Raw genomic sequence first — 18662 nt, forward strand, 5'->3', positions numbered from 1 at the left:
TTTGCTGAAAACTGTTGGGGAACCAGATCTTGATTTGTGACAGGGTAATTGAATTGAATTATTTATAACTCAATATTCTTCTAAAATGATTTAAATTTCAATTTTGTCTTTATGATATTTCCGTATATTTCAGTAAGTCTTTTTTTTTTTTTTTTTTTTTTTTTACTGCAAGCAGATGCAAGATACTCCTCATTAACAACTCTCATCTTCTACCTGCCCTGTTGACAGCATGACTGTGGCTGCATTGTCAGTACCAAGCTGCCAACACTGTGAACATTTCGATAATGAGAAGCCTGTTTCTCAAACCCTGTGAATGTGCAGGCTACATTGCAACAACTGCAATGAAACACTTCTGAATCTATATTTGTGCAAATATGTGAGATGCAGATAACATAATGAAATGAAATTTTCACACCAGTTCTTAACGTTCATGTAGTATCACATATGTATATTAAATAAACTACTGTAGTCGCAACTTTCTGATCATTGTGGCAAAAACACCTTCGTGAAGGTTGTTTCTAACACGTAAACACAAAAAGCCTCCTCGTGTCCTTGTGTCGGCAAACATTCATGCTATTGAAAGGACCCCGAGATTCTTATTGGCATAATGTTCAGTGACTAAACCAGCCACATGCAAAGTGCTGTACATGCTTTCTTCATTCTGATCTAGTGTAAAGATTATTCAAAGAAAAGGAGACATCAGTGCTGGGTGAAACAGAACCAATTCAGTCAGTGGTAAACAGTTTTTACACTGAACTAGCAGAGGAGCTTCAGTTTTGGCCTCTTTTTCAGCTGGTATTTTGGACAGTGTACACTGGCCTAGCTGGGCATGTCAGGATGCATCTAGTCTGTCTTGGTAGCTGTGTGATAGTGATGTCCACCCCGGTGCACCTCAACAAATCCACAGCTTTTCTCTGAGACAAGCAGAGTGTGAGGAGCTTGGCAGGTTGCCCTTGCCTGATGAGGTGTCATCATGAGAATTTTGTGTGTGGTTGTGCACCTGCAACTGTGCGTGTGGGCAAGTACAGCACCTGTTTATAGCACATTTGACTGAGAGTACACGATCGTGTTGGCTTTGATTAAATGATAATGACAATATCTAACAGTGGATGTTCTTGTGGAACGGTTTACTGCGATATGGGGGGGTAGAAGTACCAAATAGGGGATCACAATACAAACATACTGTTGGCTTTAGACAAAATCTTAAAATAATAAGCTCTGTGTAGGTGTGTATGTACAGTACAAGACTGTGAATAACAACATTGATACTGTCACTCTCTATTCTGAGGCTATAGCACAGCCGTCATATGCGTAGGTACTGTTACACAGCCTCTGATATCTGATGGATGTTTTATCTAAAAGGATCACAGGTTCATGCCCTTATGGTATCGTATCAAACAGGAGGCTCTAACCCTGGGAGGACAGATGCCTCCACACGGATTCTCATGAGTTGGGAAGCTCGTAGGATCGGCCTCGTGGGGTAAACTAATGCCAGTCTTTATACAAACGGCCATTAGCACAGCGGACATTTTGACATGTCATAGCAGCAAAATCCCAAGTCTAACTACCGACATTAAAAATGGCTGCGATCCATTTTCCTGCACTGGCTTCAGTGCCTTGCTTATGTGCATGCTGTCGCAATGGGCTACACAAATGGAACAGAGCCATCATTAATATTATTAAGCACATTTTAGTTCAACACCCATTCAGACTGGAACTCAAACGCCTTATTTTTTTCGACTGGACTAAAGATTCTGTTCCTCTTCTCTGAGAAAGCCGCCAGGTATCTGGAAAGCAGCACTTCAGTGCTCGGTCCGTGGAGTCTGAAGGCACTTTGGTAGCACTTCTTTTTAGATTGACATTTTGTTTGCTCTCGCTGCCCTTTCCGACCATTTTCGTTCCTTCGCCCTCACAATTTTAACATTAGGAAGCATGTCTATTTCCAACGATCCCCAGGCACGTTAGTCCAAGCTATTTAAAGTTAGAGAACTATTTTTTTGTGATTCAAATCAAGTGATAAGTAAAGTAGGAACAAATCCATACGTGTATATTTTATCAGATTTCATTAAATGTATTTTGTTTTAAGAAGGCAGCTTTGCAAACTAGTGCTACCTAACATCAGCTTTACCAATCTCATTTTACGTTAATAACTTTCTTAAAAATATATAAACAAGTCTTGGTAAATGCCTACCAACAGAAATTCATAAATTCAGGGTTTTACTGCTACTCAAGATGTTTTATTTTCAGTTTTCTGACACAACCAATTTTAATAACATTAGTGAGCAACGAGCAACTTTTATTGCAGAACTAACGTTCAACTAATGTGAGTAGGTCACAGCATTTCTGTGTAAAGTTGCACTGTTAAATACAGCTAACTCATAAATGAATAAAAAAAAAAAAGATGAAAGTCTCAAATTCCTACATCTACCTTTTCACTTTCGTTTAATAAAAAATCCTGTCACAGGCTGAAGCGGCTGTTCAGGCCGAAGCTCTACAACAGGGTGGAAAATAAAGACCATTTCTAAAGGTTTCCTACAGAAAATGTTACACAGAAACAGCCTGTAATCTCTGCTGAATACATTTATTTTCATTCATCAGGAAAAGGCTGCATCTGCTTGTATGACCAATGAATCATGGGAAACATATAAGTTGAATGTGTGCATCTGTTATTGTTACCTCTGCCTTCATGGCACAGGAAGAAGTGTTTACATCCGTCTATAAATGCAAAGGTTGATTTGAGTAGTGCTATGCGTTCTCAAGGTGATCTATCATGCTTCTTATCCTACTTATCAAATCTGCTGAACTGGCTGTTTGCTTTTCAAAGCTTTTTCAAATATAGCTGGAGGTGTTTTCATGTTACACCCAGAAACTCAGACTGAATAAATCAGACATTTCCATTTTTATCCTTTATGCAAATCAATTATTCAATGACTAGTTTTGTACTGCATTACTATGGAAAACTGTTGATAGTGTTAACATGTTTGGGTTTTTACCTTCAATCAATCCAAGTTCAACAAATAGTCAAAAATAATTATTGGTAAAGGAGACTAAACAGTGGCTTAGATTCAACATAATAATTTGGTCCAACTTCTTAACAGCAGGATGTCCCATTCTTTATTGTAATGATTTGCAGGGATTTTATGTTTCAAAAGTGCACAAATAATGATTTATAACTTGTTGTAAAATGTTTTGCATACATAACCATAAGTAAAGAAATTTTAAAATCAGCTCATGTGATCATGAAGGAAATTTAATTTACCACTGTGTATATAGGGCGGTAAATGCACTTCGTGATAATAACTTTCATAGATTTATATATATTTAAATCCTATTCAAATCATATTAAATCTATAAGATTTTCTTATAGGGAGAAAACTGGGACCAACATGAAGTAAAGTCTACAGAGTACCAACTACTACTGGATCCAGTACTAAGAGTCTTGCTAGTTTTAGTGAAGAAAGTCACATATTTAAAAAATGATGAATGTATGTTAATTTTTATTAATAATGTTTAATATAAATGTAAAAAGACTTTAAATTTGAATGTCACTCAGATAAATGACCCCTTCTTGTTCTGTTAATAAGGCAAAAACATTCACGAGAAAGGCTGCTACCAGAGACATGATGAGAGAGGGAATAATACATTTAGATTGCTAAATTAATAATTTAAATCAAATAAACATTTCAAAGGATTCTGTGTCAAAGTGCACGTGTCATTTCTTGAACATGCCAAAACAGATCATACCCAATCAGTTTCTATCCTGGTGGGAGTGAGAGGCCACAAGGTCAGTCAACAGAGTAAACACCCCCTGTTCTCTCTGCAACGGGTGTTAGAGCCTATTATGTGTGGAAAGGCCCTTTGGATGTGTCCTGCTGTCCAAGATTCTGTGCCCTCTGGCCCTCATTTGGAAGAGGGACGTGACCTTCAAGCTGAGAGCTGAGCGCCACGGCACAGAGCTTCACACATTTGTATTATTCAACACGGTGATGAAGCAGAGACGCCTTTTCTTCCCAATGTTGAAACAGAGTGCAAATAAATCTCATTGTCACTGCACGATGTGGTAAAAAAACAAAAAACAAAAAAAAACATTGCATTTCATGGTTAGGACTTGGTATTTGGTTAAAATTAGGATTAAACATTTAGTGTTAACTTGGGAGTGACATTTCAGGAAATGAAAGTGTATTTCTAAGAACCAAAACCAACGCTGTGCATGTCTGTGCACTGTTTTCCTTCCTTCTGAGGCCCATTTTGAGTTTTAAATCCTGAGAGAGACATTTGCCTATTGCATGAAGGCATTTTGGCTGGTGCAAGAATACTCCAAAGGGCAATCCAATAAATAAACACTGTAAATTTACTAGACTGAAAATCCATCTTTAGAATATCAAATTCTCTCTGTAGACTGTACAGGTATGCCCATAAAAGGTTGTAGCTTGCTCCTCACAAGACAGCAGGAGCCTTTGAGATATAAGGAGGACACAGTGTGAGATGGAAAAACAGTGTTTAGCTGTGTTGCAGCAATTTGATTTGTTTTGACATGTTTTTTCGGTCCACCATTGGAATCTGCTGTAAATCCATTCTCCAGCAAGCTTCCAAGCTCGTGCGTTTGTTTTGTCGATGTCAATGCTGGATAATTCGGTATCAGCAAGTATTCCGACTTCAGCGCCCAAAGGCAGCGTTCGTAACTGGCCTCCGATAAGGTTCAATGAACAGTTTGTTGAAATAGCACCGCCACGTAGGGAGGCGGGCGTCCGTTGAAACTGCTCCCCTTTTGACATGACATCACAGAATGCAGTTTGTTACAATGGAGCCAAAATGGCACCAGTTACTTGTTTTTTGGTCTAAATAGTCAAACACCCAGGATTGAAAATGTCCAAACAAAGCATTTTGGTTAGGGCTAGGCACAAAATGAAGACGTTACAGTTAGAAAGAAACATCAGGGGAACCTTCAGTTCATCTTGTTGCTCACACCGTGGAGGTTATAAAGATGGGGAACCTGCTTTTCCAGAGCTCCTCCAGATGACATCATCTGAACTCCTAATAATGAAAAACTCCTGCAATGTCTTTAGGCCCATCATGGGGCGCAGAGGAGAACCCACAAGTTGCACTCATATATGCAGTGGACGGGACATCAATGACAACAACTCCCTCTCACCTTCTGACCCTCTGTATACAGGCCTGAGGAGTTAGTAGTGAAGCAGAGTATGCCTACACTGCCTGGGGAGGGTGTCAGGATGTAGAAACATCAATGTTCTCTCTTCTTCGCTCTCCAGGCACATCTCATACACATTACATACATTTATTTATCAAGTCAAAGTTTATATAGTGGGAATACTGACATGCTCGGGCCTCTGCATTGCCTCAGATCTCTATATAACTGAGTCCATGGACAAAGCGGGGAGGTCTATCGGAAACAAGTCATCCCTAAAAGGAAAAGAGGTATATGATGGATGGATGGATGTTTTCTAGGGAGGAGGAGTAAGGTGTCACTTATTGAAGCGAAAATATAAAGCTCTTCACTGAGTCACATCCACAGATCACCAGCTGTAAGCCTGTCAGGCTCTTGGTAAGTTATTTGTAAGCTCTGTAAGGATGGTGTTGTTTTTTTTAAATGGTGCACATACTAGTGGTTTGTACTTTGCCAGTTACTGAGCCAACTTGTATAAATGTGTATTCAAATGAATTAATTCTGAATTTCAAGTGGGTGGGACAGGGAGTGACATCCCAGACAGCAAGAGCTCATATAAAAAGTTGACAAGCGGAGCATCCAACCTTCCAGATCATTCAGGATGATGGATGGCTAATTTTCCTTTGACTGTACATCTTAATGATTAATCCCCCCTCCCGCCCCCCACGCAGCATATCTTTATATTTTCCTAACAGCCATGCAGCATTCATGCTGATGTTGATGGTCGGACTAACAGTGGCATTTATTCAAATTAGCCTTGATGTCCCATTTTGGCACCAGCATCAAAAATAGATGCTCGGAGATCTCAGCAATTCAACAAGCTCATGTTCTACACAGGCCACTAAGATAAGTGACATTTGCTGCCACTCCACAGTCACTGCTGGGTATTTGTATTGGCAGACGTGCGAGCATGAAGGCAATTACAGCCTGCGGGTTGAACGGTTTGGTGTGACCCTGCTCATCTGAGCAAGGTGTTTGTTTAGCTCAAACTCCTTCTTGTTGTTTCACTACACCTGATGGTGCAGTGGCTTCTTTCACAACTGATTCAACAGCGACTTTGTGGTTTGGTTCAATTTGTTTCTGTTGCCTGTGCATTTCAGGGCTGAGGGGGCCTGGTAACTCAGTGGTAGATGATTGAGTTGGGATGCAGAAGGCCACACGTTCAAATCCCACCCCACCAGGTGTGGAGCTGCCCAGCACCAAGGGCCCCCTTATTCCCTCAGGTCAGGAGTTGTGACATAGATACTGTACAGCATGTGATGTAGCTGCAACACGTACAAAAGACAACACATAGTATATGGTGCACATGGATCACTGCTGTGGGCAGGAGCACGAGTCACAACGCTGGGACTTTTTCAATATTTAACTAAAACCTGCAGTGTTTCTTGACCTCAACCTTGTGTGTTTTCTCAGACCAAACGTAACAGCACGTAGGATGCAGGACACGGACTCTAGACTCTCTTCTTTGAACAACCACAAATCCACGCTGACCTTCCCTTTCTCCTTGTGTCCTGTATAAAAAAAAAAAAAACAAGTAAAAATTCACCTGCACATAAAATGGGGGCAACAATTCCAATTCACATACACTATACCATGATGCTGTTTTGTTGCAGTACCACATCTAAGATGTTAGTGTTGCTCTACTCAACTACAGTATCTGTGAACGTTATAGACTTTATGACATCATCTTAACTCGTAGAGTCCTTCCACAATCGTTCTCCTCGGTGCCTTGACTTACTGTGTAATCTCAATTCCCTCTTTCTCTGAGGGTTTTCGTGTTTCGTATCCTCTCATCTGTCACTGTGAAAACGCTCTGAGTTAGAGTGAGACTGATGTACTTCTGTGTCTTGGGAGGCCGCTGAAACACATAGTACAGAGCGTCTGTTTCTAAAGTCTGCTCACATTCCACCTAGATTATCGAGCCGAGTACTGAACATCAGCGTGCAATGATGATTATTTGCAAAGTATTTATTCTACATTACAAAGACAAATGCCCTCTTGTAATTACTGTACACATTAAAAATAATAGTAATTAGGGAAGGTCAGGTTTGGAAAATTGCTAGTTAGGAGTAAATTACATACATTTATAATAAATTGCTGCAATTTCAGAGGTGATGAACAAACTGATTATCCGTTTGAGTTGATGATAAAAAAATTTGCGTCCTATTTGTCAACTCTTTAGCTACTTTTGTGTCTGTTCCACATCTATGATGATGCTTGGGCGGGCAGTGCACTCCCCGAAATTTTCTTGCGCCCCTCCGACCCAAGCACTACCATACAGGCTGTGATTTACCGTCTTCTGATTGGCTGTTTATGAGGAAATATTTGCCACCTATTCAGCTTGTGTCTTGAGTCACTTACAGCCACAGTTATGATGTGTCATGTCAAACTTATGCCAGTCTGAAAAGTTCCCTCTATTCAAAACACAAAAGAATTCAGTAATAAATTAACTAAAAGAAACACATTAGTAGGAAATTAAAAAGAAAAATATTGAGACATATAGTGGATCTCAGAGGGTTGATGGGTAATGCTGGAGGGAAGTACATCTAGCTGCAGTTTCTGGGGCGTGCGGGGTAGTGTGGCAAGTTCTGTAAGTCAATCTGTAAAAACCAGTGGAGCAGCTGCTGTGAAAAATACTGAGGGGAAGTTCAAATTGTTGTTTAATGCCTGGGACAGGAAGGGAGAAGAGCATCATCTAAAATAAACTGAGGATTAGGAGAGGAAATCAAAGACACACTAACACACTTAACACACTTTTTGTGAATACGTGTGATTAATTGCTAATTGCTGAGTGTGTTAGGAAAGCCTATTATTTAAGGGAGTGTGTGCGCTTCAGATCTGTATAATCAGTAACATTATGTACATTGCGATGTTGGGAGTTATGGTGGTCTGAATGGAAATCAGCCATTTGCTTGAGCAATTGTAATTAACCATGTGGAGCTGGTCTGTTTTCTGCAGTAGATCTGTCACTTTTAACCATTAGCAGCTGCTTTGAGACAAAATGCACTGAGAGTCTGTGTATGATCTAAAGTCCATGATGCTCTAAATAGCCATCACAAAGGTGGACCCCTTTACTGCGAAGGAAAAGAATAGAAATATTTTATCCACTAAACTATACACATGCAATCTAGGAAATATTTCTCTAAATTTGTGCAGTACAGAGTTAAAACCTTAAATGTGCTAACGAAGAAAACATTAAGTAAAATTTTTTCACCGCAGCCCCAAACCAGACACACTGGATCCGGGCTTTGGTTTCCAATATTAAGTTAATGAACCATCAGAAAACCAATCTTGAGCTGAATAAAAATGGGATAGATTCAACTGTTATAATATGGGGATCATCACTGGTGTCACTAAGATGGCACAGAACTGTCTGCTCCCTGATGATGAAAATCTCCAAGAAGAAAAACAATATCTAGCAGCTCATTGCAGGGACGATAATTGTTGTTCCTAACAGTATGTGCCGTGTGTAGGAGTGTGATTAACCTGCATGACTTGAGAACTGGGACACGGGCCAGTTTCAGCTCCAAAACAAAACCTATACTTTACATTATGGTTTTAAATTACACAAACGGGGCCGCGTAGGCTAGCTACCTACAGAATTTTTATACCACAGCATGGTCTGACCCTGTAATGCGTCTAAAACTATCGGATCAAACGAGTTCGGTAAATAACAGGAACAAACTTTTGTTTGTGGAGGAAATGAGCACAAACCGCTCTTTACAATGTTAACAAAGAATGAAATAACATTCAGGCGAAATAATCAAGAAGCTGGTCACAGTCATTTAAAGGCATCCTGGTGCTTAACAATTTTAGCTTGAAAGATTAAAATAATGAAACATGAAGTGCAGGCATCAGCAGCGCTTGTTCTGGGAAACAGGGCTTTCAAGTAATGTTGACAGAGGGAGTTACTGAAATTATTACTAGCCGCCACCAGCATTATGGGAATTTTAAAAACTGCCAGAACCCAGTTATTGCATTTACATCTCAATAACAGAATGCATGTACTAATTCATGCTGGCAATCTTTGTTCTAATTGGCTGTAAGGCTGTTTTAGATGCACAGTGGCCATGATTAAAAGCGCAGGTCATGTGATGTCTCAAATGCATTTTTCTGGACTGTTACACCCCCAACCCGAAATGGACGGCAGGCAGAGGAGCTAATGGCACAAGACAACCAAAAGAACAAATTATTCTCTGTGGGACGAAAAAAAAATAACCCACTGAACAAAAGAGTGGGGGAGGGCAGGACCAGGAGGTTTTGCCAAATCAAAGACATGAATAAAACAAACCAGGGCCTGTCTGCTCTTACCTACAGCATAAAGGGGAAAGAAAAGCTCAAACCACATACAGACCATTTCAGTTTGTTCAATGTCATTTACTTTTGAGGGGGACGATCAGTATATGTGGCTCCACGTCTGTTGTCCTGCTTTCCGTGATACGTAGTTAGGTGCGACAGATGCAGTGCAGGAGAGAAGTTGTTTCACCTCCTTCATGCTTCCCAGTACTCTGCACATTCATTTTTAGGCTTGGTGCCTAAAAGCTGCAGAGTTATTCTGATATGTTCTTGTTTCTTTTGGACATGTATACACTACTTTTAAAATTGTTTTTTACATGCAGCATGTATATGTAGCAAATACTGTGCACAACACGTACTGTGCAAGTTTACTTCATTTTACATTTAAAAAGGAGATCAGTAACTTAACGATAAATACAGGAGTCAGGTGCGGCTGATAGGACTTTTGCAATGAAGCAAGAAGTTTGTGCAGGAGGCATCACATTACACACCAAGTACAAAGTGTCTACAGTGCATCAAAGCATTGCTGACTGGATGATTAGAAGAGACTTGTTTAAATAAAATATGACAAGGTAGGTCATTCGTACAAGAAGACAGAAACCACCAACATAAATGTTTTACCTTGACGAGATGTGTAGCATCTGTAGCGAACGTCACACAATCACCTAGTATTTAAATATGGAACAGAGGGAGGTTAGAGTGGATGGATGGGTCAACAATGCAGCAGACTTTGTTGCTTTACTGTAACAAGTCATGTGACATGAGTCATGTGATGTACGTTATGTGATAAATAGAAGGAAATTTGAGACAATTTTACAACGTTTGTTCAGTACTGTCAGTGTGTCTCTTCCTGACCAAATAGTAGGTTTGAATAGTGTGAAACTAGCCAACACTCAGCCGTTCTGTTTTCCCTACAAGGGGGCACCATATCATGACCCTACAGCATATATGGGCATCGAGGCTGAAGGGTTTGTTGGATCACAAACGGTGATAAACTTTAAGGGAAGGTCAACATGCTTACCTGATTGTTCAGGATTCTCTGGACAATGACATTACACAGACTTTGTACTGGGGAGGCGGCAGGGTCATGTCCATTTAATGTCTGGGCCAACTGAATGTCCGAGCCAACTGTTCTTCCAAACAGCTCCTCCTTCAGAGTTCAGGTGCCTGTCTGAAATTAGACCCCTCCTCTTACCCAGGGTTAGCAGGACCTCCCCAGGACGGGTGGTATAGTTCATAGATGGAGGATAGAAATATGGAATTTGTTACCTCTGACTAAACAGAAATCTCCAAAACAAAAGTAATGTGAGTGAGTTGAATCTTTATGAGGCTTTTCAATGTTCTGACATACAGATCAAACCTGACCTTGGACAAATAATGTTTACTGACACAGGACTTTTACCTTATTAAGCACGCTCTTTATTAGCTGTGGTTTTAATGATTCATCCCTCCTCCGCCTCTCAGCTCTGTTTGCATTCACGTGGATCGAATGGTCTTGCACTTCGTGGCTAAATATTTTGACTCTTCTTGGAGAGATTTGGGTCGCTGGCCCGCTTCCCACCTCCTGTAGGAGTCCTGAGAGATCCACAGGCAGAGCCAGGTGACACTGGAGGGCCATCTGGAGGAGCCACTCGGTTTCATATTGTGAAGACTCTGCTAGACATTAATGGTGGCACTGACTGAAGCTATAATGAGCCCCGGGTCCTGCTACATTCAAAACGTCTTTGGCACAGTTGCCCTTGTAGGTGTAAACAGTTGGAAAAAGGAGGAATAAACATGCTTTTAGGGGAAACTTCACAGACAGAAAAACAATTACACACACATACTCTACGTGAATGTTTTTCTAGCAAAACTTATGGTGTTCAGTGGGAAACTGCTCATTACCAACACAGAAATGCATTATTCTGGGGACAAATACAGAGCAGAGAGTCACACCGAGTCTCGCTGTTGTCGGCAGTGTGGGTTTTATAGTCTGTGGACTTTAAATTTACAGCAAACAGCTAAAACATAAAACCCTGTTGTAGGAGTAAAAAGTTCACTGTTATATGTGACTGAGATCACAATGTAATAATTCATACTCAGTCTTTCATAAAGCTTTTAGTTTCTTCAAACATTGCTCTGTTTGATGAAACCTTCAACGTTTTCTTTCAGATAAAAAAGAAGAGAAAAAAAAGGTTGATTTTAGTGCATTATGAGGAGTTTCTACAACGTACCCACAAAACGTCTTCTCCAAATAGTAGTTCTTAGGGGAAAGTGCTCATCTCAGCCCCCACTGTTGCTATGCAACGATAGAAAACCCAAGTGAAGCATAGCACCTTTAGTGTTACAATTTTTTTTGATTTTATTTTATTTTTTTTAACTTTCAGCACCCACTGTGTTGAGTTTTAAAGACGCTCAGCATTGTTAGGAAGTTGCAAGAAAAAACTGTCTCCATTGAAAAAGAAAGGTATTATGCTCACAGAGAGAGGCCCCCAGCGGACACAGACGTAGCTCTCTTTGTCTCTAGAAGACGGTCTGTGTGAAAACAACAAGAATATGCTCTTACTCACACCGCCTTTTTTCAATATTTCAATCAGCTGTTCTGCATTCTTTGTCCTTTGTGGCCCCTTCAGGTGTTTAGAACAAACACCGACTCCAGTTTTATCAGTTCTCTCAGAGCTTCACATACAGAGCACTACAACTGTCAGTGAGAAGAGTCGAAGAAAACAGAAGTGATCGCTGTGTTGGACAACGTCTTCTTTGTTTTCTGTGAAAAGTTTCAGCAAAATAATGAGGTCCAAAAAAAAAAACCCTACAGAGGCTTTAATTATCATTACAGCCACTGTATGAACATTTGCACAAAACAAACCTACTAAAAATTAGATTCAGATTTGTATCAAGCTTTGCGAGTATATGTGATAAAATGCTTTTTTTTTTCTGCAAAAAGTCGAGACAAAGCATTTGTAGAGCTTTTGGTAATGTGAGTGTCACTTAAAGCTTGTGCTTAAGTGGTCATTTTAAGGTGGTCTAATCCAATTCCTTGTTGAAAGTAGGAAACCCTTTTAGTTCCACCATTGCAATGATTGTTTGTAGAAATGTCTTGTGTGGGGGACAAAACAGTCCCCGACTCACTCCATGCCTCATTTACATGACGCTAACAAAGTGTTTTTATTTGGTAGTGGTACAAACTCATTTGGCTTAGCATTGTGCAGCAGCACAATAAATGTCATTTACTACAGGAGAATAAACTATAAAGCACAAGGATATTTTCTACTTCTGTGGAAGAAAATATGTAGTATTGGTGCAGTAGAGCACTGCCTGTCAGTAAAACAGTGGATTCAGATGGGTGTCAAATCAACAAGACGTTATTTCTTCATGTCTGATTGAGGTGTAATCTTGTGCAATGTGCAGTACGTGTGATAGTCATGTACTTGATGTACTGTACATATGTTATCCTAGTATTTGTTTCCAAATGGCACCAGTCTGTCACTAAACAAAGAAAAGAAAGAACGAACAGTTTGATCTTTAACCTGTGTTTGTCCAGTCACAGTGCGCGCGTCTAACGGCATCATGGACACCAGGCAGTGGTTTCTTAAGGGAGGTCACCCTGGTTGCCAGTTGAACTAGGGAAATAGCGGCTGGGTGTCCGTGCAATTGGTTGTGTTCTGACATTAGCTTAGTGATGTATAACCAGCACTGGCCCTAAAACAGGTGCTGGATTTTATTTATTTTTTTAGGTTTTGGGTGCATTGATTTGTGCCAGTTTGGACTGAGCACTTGCCGCATGTGGGCCGACTCTGGACCATCCCCCCGGGTAGCCAGCTGAACTGGGCCACTTGCGGTTGAGTGTTGATGCACTCAGCTTTAGGTAGTGACAAAGACAAGTAACTGCAAACCGTGCCGCCATTTTTGTGGAGCAATTTTTATTCTGGCAGAGCAAGACTGTATTAAAGAGTGAAGTATGTCAAAAATAATGTCCAGTTTTGACTAACTGTGCACACTTTTTCCTGAAAAGCTCAGTTTGGCAAAGATTTTGCTCCGTTTGCTCATTGCACCCTACAATTACACGTACAATATCCAACTAATCCAGGGTGCCCTGCTACGTTCCACCACAGTCTGCACATTATCAAAGTACAATCAATGACAGCGCTTGAAACTTTTACCTCAGGCCTTCAAAATGAGTTGTGAAGGAACAATATGTGGCGTACAAGCCAACGCAGGCACCCCAGCTGCAATGCGATGGCATCTGGAACGGGGAACTCTTTGCACCCAGGGGTGCCTGCGTCATGTTCAATCAGAAGCAAAGCGCTAACCTGCAATGAGCAGTGTGTGGGATTAATCCTCTGCGACAGAGACTTCCTTCGGTCTCTCCACTGCCTATGCTTCAGAGAGAGAAGTAAATGAAGCATCTCCTTCTGTCTGTCTGTCGGTCTGTCTGTGTTGTAGGAACCCTTTTTACCACAACCCCCCTGTGTTTTCCTGCTGAGGGAGAGAAAGATAGCAGGTGGGCCCACAGAGGTTTAAACTCCTAACCCCACTGTACCCAGTTTCAGAGCATCACTTTGTGTAGCTGGGCCTCTGTGCCCCCTCCCCCCTCGTCTCCTTGGCAAGACCAGACACTCAGCTGTCAAAGCTCTCTGTTATGAGACGTCTTCTGCAATGCCCTCTGCAACCATGCTGAGGTGGAGACATTGAAAGAGAAACTAAGCATCACTGAGATTCCACACTTATTTCCCCCCCTGTAGTTCCTGGTGCCAAAGTAATCGGGGGGCTCCTTTCTCTCTTGTAAACACCCATTCAAACTAATCACGGTGACATTTTGCCTTGAAGCAACTTTTTAAATTTCACATGATGCGTTCATGCCTGAGTGATAAGTATAAAAAAAAGAAACCAATATTTAAAACTTGATTCTGGTGACTAATTATGAATAAACCTCACGTTAAAAAGAAAGAAAGAAAGAAGTAAAAACAAACAAACAGTGGAGCTGCTTTTGTTTTAATTCTAAAGGCAATTCAAAGATAAAACATGAACGACAGATAAAACATGAGGACAGCTGGAAATAAGATCAGGATGCACAGGATTAATGAGCCACAGAAAATCAACTTCTCTTTTATAACAAACTGAGTTCTAAATAACGAGCGATGTGCGTGTGAGTGTGTGGTTAGCTCGTAGCCTGTGTTTGTCATTTACATGTGATTTATTCATGGCAAACACTGTGGATGGTTGCATGTAATCGCACTGCGCTCTGGAGCATGTGCAAGAAATCTTTCATACTGTACAAAAAAATCTGTCGTGTTATTAGGTCCACAGAGACCAGAGACCATCTTCCCTTTCCTATGTGCATCAATTAAACCCAAAAATTCACAAGGTGTGGGCGAGAATGTAAATACACAGGTCAGGAAACTGTCGTCGTGCTGGTTGTTAAAGTAGAATCGACAGCTTCTGTCTTTCCTGCTCAGTCTCTCACTGAAATAACCTGTGTTACCTAGTGATCAAATAATTAGCAAAGTCAAGTGACATCAGGTTTTAACACAATTATTCCATGACTATTTTGAGAAGGAGTGAGACCAACAACTTGCAGTTAAATTTTCAGCTCTTTCTCAGAGCTATTTTATTTATGTTTTAAATCACAGGTAAGAATCAGCAAAACCAAGGGTTTTATTTAAAAAAGGTAACAAAATATTTCCTTAGCCTTTTAATGGAGCCGCCTTTGACATTATCAAACCTGTGTTGGCCTTTGATGCCACTGAAAACTGGAGTTAAATATTCCTTTGACATGATTCTTGTCATATTCTGAGTCCCACACACATCACATTTCGGGTGTCAAAATATTTCATGATAGCCAAATTGTCTCAGACACAAGTAGGTGGACAGGCTTTTCATTGTATCCTCACCCATTTTGCTCAGAAAGGGTCCGGCCCCTTTAACGTCACTGGATTTACAGATCAAACTACATGTGCATCACATCTCTTGTGGCCTTTGCCTTTTATTACAACCGACAATGAAATCCATCAGATGACAGAAACATAAGAAATGCAATCACCTGATTGGGCAATCAGCACATGCATTTTTCTAAGCTTGCTGAGCAGGCAGACCCTTATTTCGGATGTCAGTGCAGGGTTTATGGATATGCTCAAAAGAGAACTTCTAACTCCACATTATGAGCTGTTTCAGAAAAAAAAAAGAAAATAAATAATTTTACGTTTTTCGGGTACATTTTATTTTTCGGAAGTGATCAAGCCCTTTTCCTTTTGAATAAATGGTTTTCTGAAGAACAAAAAAGAAATTATCACTGTAGGTACACATATTATAATCTATATCTTCAGAAATATGTTTTTGCCCCTAATGTGCCTTCGTACACACATGAACACACTGGCAGTAGCACACAATGAAGTGATCTTCAATTAACCCATCAATCAAATGTAGTTTCCGCCACGTTCAGGATTCATTTCTCCCATCAGTCCAAGGTGAAAGGGCTCATTTTGCCATTACTTTCTCAAAAGCCTTCATATGTGGAACAATTTAAATCCAGCAGGCTTAATAAGGGAAGCTGAGGACCACACACCCCAGAAATGGACAGAATAATGTACAGTCCCAAAGCTTTTGTTGCTGAACCGTAATTAATTGAGAATAATTATTGCTTTCACAGACTGAATTACATTTTCAGAACCTACTAAATGACATGGTGAGAGCCTGGATTAACTTCTGTTTGAATATATTTTAGATGGCTATTTTGCAAATGGGATAAAACTTTACTTGATAATGCCTGAAAATGAGTTACACAGCAAGTAGCTTGTGGCGCATTCATGTCTGACCCCAAACACCAATTCAAGGAGAATTTAAAGTGACACTAGGTCATTTTCACTTGAATTTTCAAAAAATACAAATTGTGTAGATTTTATTTTTAATGTGTGCTGTATTTGCTGACAGTATGAGACATGGATACAATGTTTTTAAAAAGACCTTCTGAAAACATAAATACAAAATAAAATCTTCGGAGATTTTCAAACTGAACCAGTACAAAAGGGTCACATGTTGTCACCATTGTGGGAGAAATAAAAACACAATTGCATGTCTGAAAATGTACGAATGGCAGATCCCAAGAGGCTGAGAACAAGGTAAACACTACACTGAACGTGCACTCTCAAGTGAGCACATGCATGTAATGCAAATGCTGCTGACATGTACCAAAGCTAATTAGTGACAAACTAAATTGTCAAGTGAATATAAACTGTGCGTGCTTTCTAGAGAGGGCCGACATTTTAATTTGGCTGACGTCAGAAGCCATCTCAGCCTGCTCCTACACACAGGTTCTATCTGTTTATCGATGCCCAAATGGAGTCGGACCAATATTCTCCTCACTTGCTCAGATTCATAGACAAAGTCTCAGCAATCCTGTTATGGATCCCTTAGATGGATTATGTTTCATCACCACAAAGCTCATAAAACACAATCACAGGAGAAAGTGCCAAAATGTAGGAGCCCTAAAATCGAGGTGCATTTTACACTGTAATATTCAAAGACCTGCCCCTTTTTGCTATCATTGTTGTAGGTTAGTGAAGTTATTTGTTGAACTGAGAGTATGGCTGCACACTTGGCATCTATTGCATTCAGTGTGTCTGCCTTACTGGCCCCAAGAGGATTTTCCGTATAACCTGAAGAATTGCAGGGAAACATCCGTAATATGCACCGACATGACCTCAATTAAGATGAAAATCTCCAGGAAGTGAAGGACTCGTGAAAAGTGTGAACTCTTTACTACATGCAAATAGAATCACAAAAGGTACACACCATGCTTTAAAAAGGTCCTACAGCTGCAGAAAAACATCAGAGCTGCAGAAAACATTAAATTGGGTGGAAATATGAAACCGGCTAAAAAGAAAAAAAGGTACGTTTTTAACCATCTTTACATCTAAAACATTATTTAGTACAGTATACTGGGGATTCATTTTTTGGTAGATTTTACCAACATATACAAACAGTCTTCAGTCTGCACACACACACACACACACACACACACACACACACACACACACACACACACACACACAAGCTTTTTTAGTTGTGATTTAGTTGATATTTGGGTCCAGACCAGCCTCTAAACTGTGACACTACACAGTAAAATGAACTTGGAGGAGGACAGGTTTCTCTAAGCAATACGCAATAAACTGTTTTAACATAATGTTTTTATGCTTTATTATCTTTGGTAAATGTCTTTCCAGTCATTTTGAAGCATGCTAACGTTCACAAGTAGCTAGCTGTAAGGAGTTATGATGGAAATATTTCGAGTTTTGCTGTTTTGCTGGCAAATATGGCAATAAAGGAATGAGTCACCAAAGGTACAGTATACAGTTCCACCTCCAGGCCTCTCAGATCTGCTGACCGATTACTTCTCTCTCCTCCACGTACTCAGTAAAGATGACAGTCCGCACCAATTTTCATGGGCAGTTTAATGGCTGACAATATTTTAATCAAAACTATCAACTCATCCTTTATCTTAACCACTTAAGGGTTGTTAAGATCCCATGTGCCACTGGAGCCGATCCCAGACACTGCTGGGCCAAATATAAGGTACACCTATGGACAATTTAGAGTCAACAATTAACCTAACATATCTAATGCTAAAGAAGAAGTCGGAGGCTCACACCACACACATTATTGGGTTGGTACTAAATTTCATAGCAATCCATCCAGTATTGATCATTTATTTAGTTATGGTATGCTGAACAATGGTAGGGGGCGGCTATAGCTCAGTTGGTAAAGGCAGTTGCTTACAGACCACAGGGTGAGTGGTTCAATCCCTGGCCCTGGCTATATGTCGAAATGCCCCTGTGCAAGACACTGAACCCCTAACATCCCCCTCCCCAGCGATGCAGTGCCGGTCCAAGCCTGGTAGAAATTGGGGAGGGTTGCGTCAGGAAGGGCATCCGGCGTAAAAACTGTGCCAAATCAACATGCGGACAATGATCCGCTGTGGCGACCCTGAACTCACGGGATAAGCTGAAAGGAGAGTAGTAGTAGATGCTACCACTGTTTTTCAAATCTTTTCTCATGAATCAGTCTTTGTAGATTAAAAGGAAAATACTAAAGAAATTCTAGCAAGGCTTCCATTGTTTTCTATTCCATACTCTGGATTTCTTGATGTAGCGGGTGCTGTTCAGTTCACAATACACGTTAAAGCCTTGGGTCCACATCTGTGAGC

General features: G+C 40.4%; 1 long non-coding RNA gene across 1 annotated transcript; it reads right to left on the minus strand.

Annotated features, from left to right (window-relative positions):
- Nucleotides 1-2238: 2238 nt before the first annotated feature.
- On the minus strand, nucleotides 2239-13478 carry LOC137133941 (uncharacterized). The gene is made up of 4 exons (XR_010915347.1): nucleotides 10503-13478; nucleotides 10103-10146; nucleotides 6924-7043; nucleotides 2239-6696 (listed from the first exon to the last, which is right to left on the minus strand). It is a non-coding gene; the product is annotated as an uncharacterized lncRNA (long non-coding RNA).
- Nucleotides 13479-18662: the final 5184 nt, after the last annotated feature.

Source organism: Channa argus, chromosome 10 (genome assembly GCF_033026475.1).
Source record: "Channa argus isolate prfri chromosome 10, Channa argus male v1.0, whole genome shotgun sequence".
NCBI classification, from domain to species: Eukaryota; Metazoa; Chordata; class Actinopteri; order Anabantiformes; family Channidae; genus Channa; species Channa argus.